The sequence below is a fragment of the Gopherus evgoodei genome, chromosome 9 (genome assembly GCF_007399415.2).
Source record: "Gopherus evgoodei ecotype Sinaloan lineage chromosome 9, rGopEvg1_v1.p, whole genome shotgun sequence".
NCBI classification, from domain to species: Eukaryota; Metazoa; Chordata; order Testudines; family Testudinidae; genus Gopherus; species Gopherus evgoodei.
In genome coordinates, this window is record NC_044330.1 from 107254967 (window position 1) to 107268099 (window position 13133).

The 13133-nt window shown below is 44.1% G+C and overlaps 1 protein-coding gene across 1 annotated transcript in view; it reads right to left on the bottom strand.

Moving 5' to 3' along the window:
• HTR2C (5-hydroxytryptamine receptor 2C) overlaps window positions 1-13133 on the bottom strand; it is a 436533-nt gene that overhangs the window by 402955 nt on the left and 20445 nt on the right. The gene's annotated exons all lie outside the window — the stretch shown is intronic.

The window sequence follows — 13133 nt, forward strand, 5'->3', positions numbered from 1 at the left end:
GTGCCTGGTGCAGCACGTCAGGTACCATACCAGCTCCCAGCACAAACTGGAACAACCAGTATAGCCCCCATCAATATCCCCTTTTCCCCAGGAATCCCCCTACATCAGACTGGCATATAGCCATCACCCAAGGATTCCTACCTCTCGCCAGGGCAGCACAAAGCACCAGAATCAGGCCCAACATCTGCTGTGAAAGTAGCCAGATGTCAGGGTGGGGCTAACAGCAGCTGCTTTCCAAGGCCAGCCATTCGTGTAGATTTTGTGTATATATTTCCCTCTTGTAGGCTTTTCAAATTCAGCAGCCTTGCCACATCAGCAGCCTGCACATTTATTTATGACCAGATGACATCAGCAACGTCTGATGCTGAGAACCTGGTTAAAAAGGATGGTGTGTTTGGCATGGTACAAAGCAGGCTGAGGTCTCTGTATATTGAATCCTGACCCTTGTTTAAAACAGTTTAATGCTGGACAGTGACAGGGTCATGTTAACACCTTTGACGCATTGGGACCATTTATTCCATCAAAATTAACACAATAGACTCCCTGCCATGATCCCAAAGCATCAAAGGCATTAACATGACCCTGTCACTGACCAACATTAAACTGTTTTAAACAAGGGTCAGGATTCAATATACAGAGACCTCAGCCTGCTTTGTACCATGCCAAACACACCATTAAAAATCCTGTTAAACCTTTTAGTAAAGATTGAAGAAAGAAGGGAAACCTGTTAAAGCACTGGCAATGTGAAGTATTAGGTGATTAGAGAGACAAGGTGGGTGACATAATACCTTCTAACGGACCAACTTCTATTGAGGAGAGAGACAAACAAGCTTTCAAGCTTCCACAAAGCTCTTCTTTGGGTCTGGAAATGGACTCTGAGTGCCACAGCTAAACACGAGGTGGAACAGACAGTTTAACATAAGTAGTTAGCACATATTTCAAGGGCTCATTCAACGTGAAGTGGCCCGTTAATACCCTTCCAGTCATAGTGGGACAAGGAGAAGAAAAGCTGCGGGGGTAGTAGGTTATAGATTGTTGTAATAAGCCATAAATCCAGCATCTCTATTCAGTCCATGATATTTAGTGTCAAACAAAGATGAATTTAAGCTCCCAGGTTCATCTTTTGAAGGTGTTGGTGCAGATTTCCCTGGAGGATGAGGACTGAGAGGTCAAATATAGAGTGATCACTTTGGGAAAAGTGTTCACCCACAGGTGACAGGGTGTTTTTGCCCTTTATCATTTTCTGGTGCGAGCTCATTCGAAAGCACAGTGATTGTCGGGTTTCACCCACACAGGAGTTATTGGGGCATTGAGTGCACTGCATGAGATATAGCACATGTTGGGATAGGCATGTATAGGACCCATGGATCTTGAAAGGTGTGTTGTGGGGGTTGTTGATCATTGTATCAGCAGGGATGTATCTGCAGGCTGTGCATCTGTTGTTCTGGCAGGATCTGGTGCCGCTTTGAGTTGGTGTCTCCTGGTCTGTGGGGATCTTGCTTCTGATGATGAGCTTGGAGAGACTGGGGGGTTATTTGAAGGCCAGAAGAGGGAGTTCAGGAAATATTTCTTTCAGGATGTGGCCCCCATGTTGTAATTGTTTGATGATACTCCATATGGCCTCCAATGTGGGGTGGCAAGTGACAACAAGTGTGCAATTGGAGAGAGTTTTATTTCTGTACTGAAGCAGGTTCTCCTGGGGTATCTGGGTGGATCATTCCATAATGCGATCTACTTCTCTGGTGGGATGTCCTTGCTTTGGTAAAGGCAGTTTTAAGTGTGTTAAGGTGTATGTCCCAGACACTCTCCTCAGAGCATATACTGTGGTATCTGAGTGCCTGGCTATAGATAACAGATATCTTGGTGTGTTTCGAGTGGTTCCTGGATCTATGAATTGGGCCATGGTTGTTGATGTTGTGCCAGAAATCTATGAGTTCACCAATGGAAGATGATCTGATGGGGTTATGGTAGATTCCAGGGTTTTAGGAGACAGCATGGTGGCAGCCAGGATGGTAAAGCTTGCTCCTTCAACCTCTTTCAACCAGCCAGCATCCCCACCTGATTTCTCCCCCAACCCCAGGTCTTTTCTTTTAAGAACACCAGAAGGGAGTGATGGTAGAATAGCCCATTCCTCATTATTCTGTCCACCAGTCAGGGCTAATTTCCAACACATCAGTTTAGCACACTGATTTCCAGTCCCACACGTCTCGTTTGCCTGGCATGATCTTAACACAACCCTTGAGCTGTACGTCAGGAGGCCTTTTTGTTTGTACAAAATCAGTCTGTCTTTTGCATCTTTTCCCCATCACTATTATTGTGACAATTTATGAACTGTCACCTTTCACAGTTGAGCTTACCATTAAGGTAAATTTGCAAGTCCAATTATCAGTGACTCACAATAGTATTGTGTCCTTAGTACAACCAATGGAATACACGGCCTTGGCATTGCTGCAGTGTGAATCAGAGCTTGATTCAGTGCTCAGTTTAATGCAAACTTTGTCACAGTTAATAATCAGAGGATATGATATAACGGAATAAGTGCATTTCACATAACTCCTTTACTTCCCAGCCTGGGTTTATTCAGCCCCTTGGTAGTGAAAATAGTTCAATTAGCAATTTCTAATCCTTTGAGGCATGAAGCCAAGCATCTGAGCAAGTGAAGGCAGGTGTGTCGGAAAGACATCACTGCAGAAGAAGCAAATGGCAAGGAGCAGCTCAAAGAGAAACGTGCTAGTGAATTAGTATGGCTGGCACAATCTTCCAGACAAGCTGCAGCTATTCCTTTAACAGATATTGTACACAACTGATCAGATCAGCTGCGTTTTGGCCAGGCACTGAAAACGGACCATTGAAACCATATCTTCTCAGGGTTGACTATCTCAGCTCTCGTGAAGCCAACTGTTCCCTTAATCTGCAGCACCAGACCCTCCGGGATTTTTAGGCAAAGAATCATGTTGCCAGCTTTCATCCCCAAAACAATCTAGAACCATTCCCTGGGCAGCCCAGAGTCACTGACTCTTGACAGGTTCCTCCCATCAGAATTCATATTCTTAGAGTTTAATGGCAGCAGAGACCGGTTTGACCAGTAGGACTGGCCTCCTGATAACTCTGGGCCCACAACTGGCCCAGCAATCCCTCCAGCAAGCTCTGAACTTCCAGTCACGCTAGAACGGATCTTTCAGAAAGAGGCAGCCAATCTTGGACTTAAAGACTGCAAGTGGTGGAGAATCCACCACATTTCTCGGTAAGCTGTTCCATTGGTTAATTCCCCAGTGCTAAACATATGCTCCTTATTTCCAGTTTGAATGTCCGCAGATCCAACTTCCAGACATCAGAATTTGTTCTGCCTTTGTCTGCTAGATGAAAGGGCCCCGCTCTGATGAGAAATCTTCTCCCCATAATTGTCTCCAATCATCCATCATTATCACATCCCCTTTGACCTGTCTCTTTGATCAGCTAAATAGGGCTGGCTCAGGCCTGCTGCTGTGTGTGAGAGCAGGTGTTGAGGGTGGGGATAGGGTGACCAGGTATCTGGTTTTTGACCAGAACACCAGGTTGAAAAGGGATCCTGGTGGCTCCAGTCAGCACTGCTGACCGGGCCGTTGACTGTCTGATTGGCGGCAGCGGGGCTGGCAGGCTCCCTGATAGCCTCCGTGCTGCGTGGCTCCTGGGAAGCAGCCAGCATGTCCGGCTCCGAGGCTTAGGGGCGGCCAGGGGGCTCCACTCGCTCCCAGCCTGCAGGCACAGCTCCCATTGGCTGGGTCATGGCAGGGGAGGAACTAGTGCGACTCGCAAACGCTCAGCAGGCAGCTGTTGAAGGATTGTGCAGTGCGCGTCTTTCCCGCTGCTGCCCGGTCTCTTCTCCTCCTCATGCTACTCCCGTGGCATGGTCTGTCTGCCCCATCGCAGGCACCCAGGAGTTCAAAGTACGTATCCCCACCTCCGAGTGCTGGGAATGGGGCTGCTGGAGGGGAGGGGGGGGAGAACAAGACAGACCCAGTGCCCAGCCCAGCCTGGCCGTCTCAGGGAGTCGGGGGCAAGCCCGGCAGCACCACCCCTGCACCATCTCCACCCCTACAGCACCTGGGCCGAGGCTGGGTTTGTTAGGGGAGAAATGGAGTGAGGGGGACCAGGTAAGGCTGGGTTCTGGGGTGCAGTAGGAGGGGCTTGGGTTGACAGGTCCCACTGCTGTTGGGAGACGTGTGAGAGTGAAATAGTCGGTGCCCAGAACGACGAAGCGGGGCTGCTGCCCGGCTGCCCCGGCACAGAGAGCTGCTGCAATGGGGCAACAAAGCAGGTCCTGTGAGACACCTCAATGCCTGAACCAGCAGGGACCTGGACACCCCAAAAGTGTCTGTGATGGCAGCCATGGAGGGGCCTTCCAGCACTGGGCAGCTTAGTAGTCAGAGGATAACAGGCAGATAGCTTTGCAGACGAAGGACCTTTAACGTCTGGAGAATTCTGATATGCCAGAGAGACTGTCAATTAGGTTATTGAATTAAATACAAAAGCAGTTAGACTCCAACCCAAACTGCAGCTGTAATTTACTGTCTGTCAGGATTATAACCCACGCTTGTATTTGTTATCAGTATTGATGCAGAGTTGGACCATATCCACAGAAAACCTCATGCGCTGTCAGTCTCAGCTCTCCCTGACACTTCTTCTCTCTACCCTTAGGCAAGACAAATGGAAGTTTTTGCGACAGCTTCAGACATTTTTGTAAGCGTGGGTATAGCACCTATTAAACCACATCCCTACAGCGGGAGCTGTGTGTTTCTTCTCACTCGAAATGTGTTAGCAACACACTCTCCCTTCTCCTGCCAGGTACTTGGTTTGCTCCAGCCGACAGTCGTATTTAAAGGCTCCAGGGCCAACTCTGTGGACTAAACAATGCACCTGCGGCTTTGCGTATTTTACATAGTGTTGCTTTCTTTTAACCAGCATCAGCTGGTACCGTTTGCTAAGTAGATCACGGGAAGTGAGCAACACACTATATAAATAAAGACTAAACTAGAGTTCTATTTTAATATTATTCGGCATTTAATTACAAACAACATCAAGTTCATGTTGTGAGGGAAAACATCACATTTCTTGAATGATTAGCTGTAAAATGGACACATTTTCAGTTAAATGACCCATTTCCAAGCAAAATAATTGGCATACTCACAAACATAAGTAGCTTCAAAACTCACATGCTTGAAATGTCATATTTTCAACATGGAAAGGCCATTTTGTCAATTTCACAGGCAAGTGACATTTGATGGATGAGATTTTGACATGAAACTACAAATATTTAATGCAACTGTTCATTAAAAAGAATAGCTGGATTCACGCCGCTCTAAGTAGACCAAAGAGCCACCTAAATTACTGCCCATACTCTGACTCCACGGAGAGCTGTTGCCAGCATGCCTGGCCTGCAGTATACACGATACGGTAATAGCAGCACACAGTCATAGAACGAGCATGAGACTCTGGTGATACAAGTCACTCAATAGGCTTCACTGTCTGAGCAGTGAATTGCCAGCAGTTGGGCTTGCTGCAGAGTGGTTTTAATGGCTACCATCATTACACTGACTGTTTATCACAGATTATCCTGCATGAAAGCACCTAACTATTTTGAATCAATACAGGGAATTATTCAGAGGACACTCAGCAAAAGAACAGCTTTTCCTGCCGGGTTAGAAAAACAGACACTGCAAGTTTAAACCTGGGATCTGCCATATGGCAGTACTCTCCCAATAGATATCCACCAACCTGTCGTTAAAGGAACATATGAATTTTGACTACTCTATGTTTTTCAAAAATCATATCAACAACGATTCACTTGCACAGAGGACCAGTGACCTGCATAGGTTGGTTGGTTTGTTTTAAAATAATCAAAGCTCTTTGTTTAAAGCAAAAAAAAGGGTTGGGGCTATTTTACATTATCAATAATGCACTATTATGAATCAAGAATGCTTTTCCTTCTCCAGTTCTGTATAACAAATCTACTCACTGAGAGAAAAAGATTTATACTATGCTAGATTTCAGCCCAAAGCAATTCTTTCTACCTGTGTTATGAAGTTCTGGAGTGGGTGATTTTTAAAGACCATTCATAGATTCATAGATTCTAGGGTCAGAAGGGACCAATGTGATCTTATAGTCAGACCCTCTGCACAAAGCAGGCCACAGAACCCTACCCATCCACTTCTATAACAAACCCCTAACCTATGCCTGAGTTATTGAAGTCTTCAAATTGTGGTTTGAAAACCTCAAGCTGCAGAGAATCCACCAGCAAGTGACCCATGTCCCACGCTGCACGGGAAGGCGAAAAACCTCCAGGGCCTCTGCCAATCTGCCCCGGAGGAAAATTCCTTTCCGGCCCCAAATATGGCTATCAGCTAAACCCTGAGCATGTGAGCAAGACTCACCAGCCAGCACTCAGAAAAAAATTCTCTGCAGTAACTCAGATCCCATCCCATCCAACATCCCATCACCGACCACTGGGCATACTTATCTGCTGATAATCAAAGATCAGTTGCCAAAATTAGGCTATCCCATCATGCCATCCCTTCCATAAACTTATCAAGCTTAATCTTAAAGCCAGATATGTCTTTTGCCCCCACTACTCCCCTTGGAAGGCTGTTCCAGAACTTCACTCCTCTAATGGTTAGAAACTCTTCATTTCAGTAACTGGCACTGATGTGCAATTCTTGCTCTTGATGGTGTCAATACATTTGCTACTGATAGTTTCTTCGACAGAACAGGAACTTATGAACAACAACAACAACAACTGCATGCATATTAGGGTTCCATAAGTCTATGGAAAAGGGAAAATAGAAGACACTATATTGCAACATATGGCCCAGGAAAGATACTATTTTACTGATTTCTACAGCAACTATTGCTGTAACAGCCAGATGCTTTGAGCATAAAAATTAACATACAAAACCCATCCAAAGAACAAAAGTAATGACTCCAGTGCTAAACAAAATACATGTGTTTTGCATGGTGCCCTGAAGGTTGCTAGCCTCAGATCTGCACCCAACCTATAGTCCTGCATTGGACCCCAAATCAGAAGGAGCCCACTTTAAAATTCCAGTTCAGCTGGAGCTGAAATCTCATGGGAACAGGACATTATTAAGTTTAAATGAATAAACCCTCTACCCAAGTGGATCAGGAAATGCACCCAAAGTTTCAAAAATTTGGAGGAAAATTTCCAAATTTCAAATAATCAATACCTTAGAAAAATCAGTTTACCCCTAATTAGATAAATAACAATAGGTCTTTGATATAGCTATTATTTTCTATGGAAATCTCAAAAGTGGTTCCCAAGAATTTCACACAGTGAAACCCAAGCCAATAGCAAAATTCCAGCTTTTCTTCGGCCTCTAAACCAAACATCAAACATTAATGTGCCCACCTTGGCTCCAGAGACCATCTCCTCAGCCCACCTATAATTATTACTTTAGAAAAAGCAATAACCAGAGTGATATCAGTCATCAAAGAACTAAGCTGAGCAAGATGGAAGGAACTCACATTTCTCACTGGAAATTCAGAGCTATAATGGGGGGTGGGGAATTGTGTGTGGATGTAAACCAAAAAACAATTCCAGCAAACATTGTTCACTTGCTGTCTGAGCACCACCAGCAGAATCATGTTTTCAGGCATTGCAGTTTTGTTCAGGCTTCTGCCACCTCTAAAATTATATAATTGCTTTTCATGTCCAGATTACACTGGGCACTGCTTTGTAATCACCTTTGTGTTCAGATTTCATGCTCCTTTCCGTTTGTTTTTAATTCAATAAACACCCTCTTCTGTTCCCCCCTCCTTTTTTTTTTTTTTTTTTAAATTTATTTCCATCCAAGTCATTCTTTTGCAGCATTTCTTGGGTCGCTCATTTGGAAACAATGGTGTTGTTGATTGCATGTTGTATTTTTTTAATCTGCTGAGCTGCTTGTTTCTTTATTCTGTCTCATGCTTTGTTTATTCCTTTCCCTGTAACCCACAACTTAACAGAAAAACTGGGAAACCTGAATTCTCTGTATGTGTTATTCATGTTTATAATAACATAGGCCATACTGAGCACAGCGCCAGCCACATTAGGGTGTCACAAAGATCATGAATGCTGGTGAAACACTTCCAGCTGGCTAAATCAGGGGAAAATAAGGTCATTAGCATCCCCCAGAAGCGTGATTCTGCTTCCCACTAAAATGTCATTTGTTTTGATTTTGTAACTTTGTCATTGTGACCCATCAACTCTTTTTCTTCCAGTGAGATTTACCTATTTACTGTGAATGCAAAAATCTCCTAAGTAGCCAGAACGCAACTCAAACCTACCCTGGGAATTTTTAGTTTTTAAATCAGGCTCAGTTTGTTCTTTCCAAAAATGAGACTGGGTATTTTTAGTTAATGAAGAGCCTACAGCTGATCCTGCATAGCCCATTTGTGCAGAACGAGATGCAAAATCTGCTCTGACTGTGGTTTCAATTAGGCACTTCATGGGAGTCACTGGAAAATGAACCAGACTCATGTAGAAGAAAATACTTCAATGAATACAATATCCTTAGGTGCATTCAGTCTTTTACCATAGTTATGTTTTTTTATGGTAAAAACAAAGCAAAATGGCACTTGTAACCACAAAACTGATCTTACAATCCACTTCTCCATCCAAAATCCTCCTGTCCCCTAGGATTCTGATAGTGAATTGTCATTTATAGGGGTATCATTGACTTGAAACACCCTATCTCCCTCTGTCAATTCGTGTACATTCTAAAGTTACCAGCAACACTTAAGATTGCTACAACCACAAGAAGTCAACAAAAAAAAAAAATCCAAACCTCTTTTTTCTCATTCACTTTGTGCACTTAACCAGGATGGTTGGTTTGACTGTTTCCCCGTAGACTGGTTAGCTAGTCAGTTTCTCTCTTTCAAAGAGACCTTTTTAAACATAAGGCATCAAAACATGCATACAGGTTTTTTAAAGAAATATTTAAAAATTCAAGGCATTCTGTTTACAGGCTGCTCTATCAGAAGATGAATATTTAAAATATTAGTTAATATATAATAATACAAGCAGACAATGTCCCTTTAATCACCGTGTATTAGAGCAATCTTATACCATGGGGTCCAGATCAGAGTATCATGGCACCCCAGAATTACATGATTTTGGTCTTCATGGACGTGCTCCAAAGCCCATTCAAGTCAATGATTTATAGAAACACAGAATTTAAGGCCAGAAGGAGCCATTCTAACCTTCTCACATCTGACCTCCTGCATAGCACAGGCTGGAGAATTTCATCCAGGGATTCCTGCATCAAGCCCATAACTTCTGAACAAGCTAGAACTTCTCTTTTAGAAAGACATCTAATCTTAATTTACAGACTGCAAGTGATGGAGAATCCACCACGTGCCTAGGTAACATGCTGGTTGATGATCCTCACTGACAAAAATATGTACCTTATTCCTAGTCTTAATAGGTCTGGCTTCAGCTTCCAACCATTTAATCATGTCGTTCTGCCTTTGTCTGCTAGACTGAAGACCCCTCTATCATAATTCTCCTCCCCATGTAGGTACTTACAGACTGTGAGCAAGTCACCTCTTAATTTTTTTAAACTAAATAGAACTTCTTCAGTCTCTCACTATGAGGCATATTTTTCAGACCTCCAGTCTTTCTCATTGGTCTTTTCTGAACCCTTTCCAGTTTGTCAACATTCTTTTTGATATGTAGACATCAGGCCAGGACACCGTATCCATTAATAGTCTCATCAATGCTGCAGACAGAGCAATCCCACATCCCTAGTCCTATGCAATATTCCCTGCTTATACATCCAAGGATCACATTAGCTTTCTTGGCAACCACATATCACTGAGAGGTTGTGTTCAGCTGCTTTTCTCCATGATTCCCAAGTCCTTTTCAGAGTCACCACATTCTAGAATATAATTCCCATCCTGCAAATGTGACCTACATTATTTGTTCCTAGATATATACCCGCGGGCTTGGCGTATAAAAATGTATGGGAGTCTTTGCATTGATTTCAATGGGCTGTCCATCAGACCTCAAGAAGCAGCTCTTGAGTCTCTCACCTCAGGGTTAGGGGGAGGATGTTGGAAACTTGTTCAGGTATCACTCCCATACCTACCACCCACCCTTTGCCTGTGGCAGCAGATATATAGTGAGGTCAGTTCTTGACTTTCCAGCACTTTGCACCAAGAGCCCACAGAGCGTCCTGTGGGAGAAGCAGCCCCTAAACGACAGCAAGCTGGCACCTACAGAGTGATTTTCCGAGTCTCTTGCCCTGCCAGTGCAGTCCTGCTTTATCCTTTTGAATGAGGGGGCTAGTGTCTGGCAACATGAATGCGGAAGCTGGACCAAATAAAATCCTCTATTTTAATTTCATGCAATAAGTAAACAACAAAACCAAAAAACCTGACAGATACTATGGAAAGGGTACAAGGCCTGTGCTGATCCCAGTCTGTGCGATGAAATAAAAGCTAATGACCACCCATTGCTATGGAATACATTTCTTTATCTTTTATAGAAAATCAATGGAAAATAGTTTTGCTTTGTTGGCAAGCCGTCGCTCAAGAGAGGTGAAGTAAAAACAAGTCTCATAGACTTATAGACTTTAAGGTCAGAAGGGACCATTATGATCATCTAGTCTGACCTTCTGCACAACACAGGCCACAGAATCTCACCCACTCACCCTGGAACAAACCCCTAACCTATATCTGAGCCACTGAAGTCCTCAAATCACGATTTAAAGACTTTAAGGTGAAGAGAATCCTCCAGCAAGTGACCCGTGCCCCACCCTGCAGAGGAAAGCAAAAAAGTCCAGCTGTAAGATGCAGAACTCACATACAAAATCAAGGGGCTTTCTGCAGTAGTGTCACAAAACTATTACTGTTGTCAGATCATGGAAAGCGATGATTAGAAAACCCAAGAATTGGATATGCCATTCCCTGATGGCAATACTCCAGTCTTTCCTTCCCACCTGCTTCCAGGCAACAGGATCCCATATAAGCCCTGCCCTGCCCTTAAAGCCGGAGCAAGGTCCGACATGGAGGTAAATGGCAGTCTTTCCCTTAGGTTCAGAGGCCATGTCAAGCCCTCAAGTACAATTGAGCAACTCCCACTGAAGCCATGGGGAATATATACTTAGCTGAGTGCAGAAATGAGTTCAATGGCACCAGTGTTTCATGTGAGTAAAATCATCTTTTCTTTTTTTTGCCATGACACAGGATAAAAATGGTGGTGAGCGCCCTACCTCACAAACCAGGGGAGTGCGACTGGAATTCCTACAGCACAAGGGAAATGTCCGGGTGTCTGGTGAGCCGCTGTCTCAGTGGTATCTGTTCTCTAGCCCACAACAGAGTGAGGTGCTGCCAGGTACACCCAGGCAGCCCCCGGGGTTCAGCAGCACTGGACAAGAGTTGGACTTGCCTCAGGCCATTCCATTTGCTTGCATGTAAAATCGTCCGGAAGGAACCATGGGGACCAGCTACTCATCCTCCGGCTCTTTCACAAGCAAACACTGTAGGGACATCCCCTGTAATCTGGGAGCGAGGTGAAGTTATGGGGTGCCTTCCTTAGCCTGCCAGCTTTGCAGACACGTGGGGTGAAATGCAGGCTCCAATGAAATCAATGACAAAACTCCCACTGACTTCAATAGAGCCAGTCTGCCCTTTGCCTAGGCCCCATTGGTAAAACAGTTGTCCTGGCTCGCAGTGGCCTTCCTGATACTGTCAAAACTTCTATTTCCTATTGGCTCAGCACTTTGCATGCAGTCAGTTGCATGGTTTCCCTTGTATCCTCCGTCAGTTTCCCCTGTTGTTTGTGTGGGACTTTCACACAGCCACAGAGGATAGAAAACACTTGTTAAAATAGAAAAGGGGGATTCAGACCTCAAAAATTCACTGGGGGAGTCAAGGGAGGCTGTCATACCTGAAACAACCTTTAACTCGTTTTTAAACCGACCAGATTTCATGCTGATGGTTTCCTTTTAGAATGTTATAAATGTAAATGGCAGACACAAAACAGCATAAAAAGAGATAGAGAAAAAAAAACTTTGCTCCCTCCGCATATCTTTGGTCCCCCCCTCCCTTCCACCACAAATCAATTTCTCTATGCACATCCCCATCCTCTCCCCGGTAACCTCCTCTCCAGGCATTCTTTCATGCTGCCACTGTGTGTGGGATGGCACCCCTCACCCACACATGTGCATACACACATCTGGTGCACAGTGTTATACGCAATCTCTAACTAGTGGGGACAAGGAGGAGACCTAATGCTGGGGGCAGATTATCCCACATCGGGTTGCTGCAGGGTTCTTGCACCTTCCTATGCTGTGTCTGGAGACAGGACACTGGACCTGATGGCCCTCAAATCTGATTCAGTCTAGCAGTTCCTATATCAGAGTTAACGTGTCAGGTCTTTGAGGTTTTTACATATCACCCTTCATGTATTATCTAAAGCACCATGAGCAGCTAAACCAACAGAGAACACAATTCCTCATAGCGATAATAAACAGACCTTGACTACATCTAATGAACTTAACACACATATTCAGATGCAAATAACCTGTGTTATTAGAGAGATTCAAAACAACATTATGTCTCACAGTCTAAGGACCATTACAAAAAGGCTGCCAATTCTGCCACCATATTGTATTTTCAATCAATCGGCGTGCAGTGCTTTTTCCCTACTGAAAAGGCATATAGGGAAAGTGGCTATTCATGTCGTAATTAATATCTGTAAGGAGTTAAAACAACATTTCCCTTCCTAATCCCTTCCAGGTAATTAGTATTTCTGCCTCAGCATCATTAAAGTAGGCTTTCATCTGCTACTGATATTCTCTTTGATTACAACAGCCGTTGTTAGAATGAATGAAGGGAGAGAGCTGCTTGAAGCTGTTTAGTGGTGCCACTGAGGATGCCAGTGGAATGGGACATGGATATTAATGCTGATCCACACTCCCCTGATCATCGTGACATTACGAGCATGTAAACTTGCCTGCCTCTTTTGATCATCTGTTATTTTGCATATGCCCTTTCATGACCAGTCAGGTGAGTTAATGTACGTGATCATTCCCCATTCCAAGAGGAATTAGCTGATTACACTGTTGTAATGAAAAAAGGTTCATATTTCTTTTGTT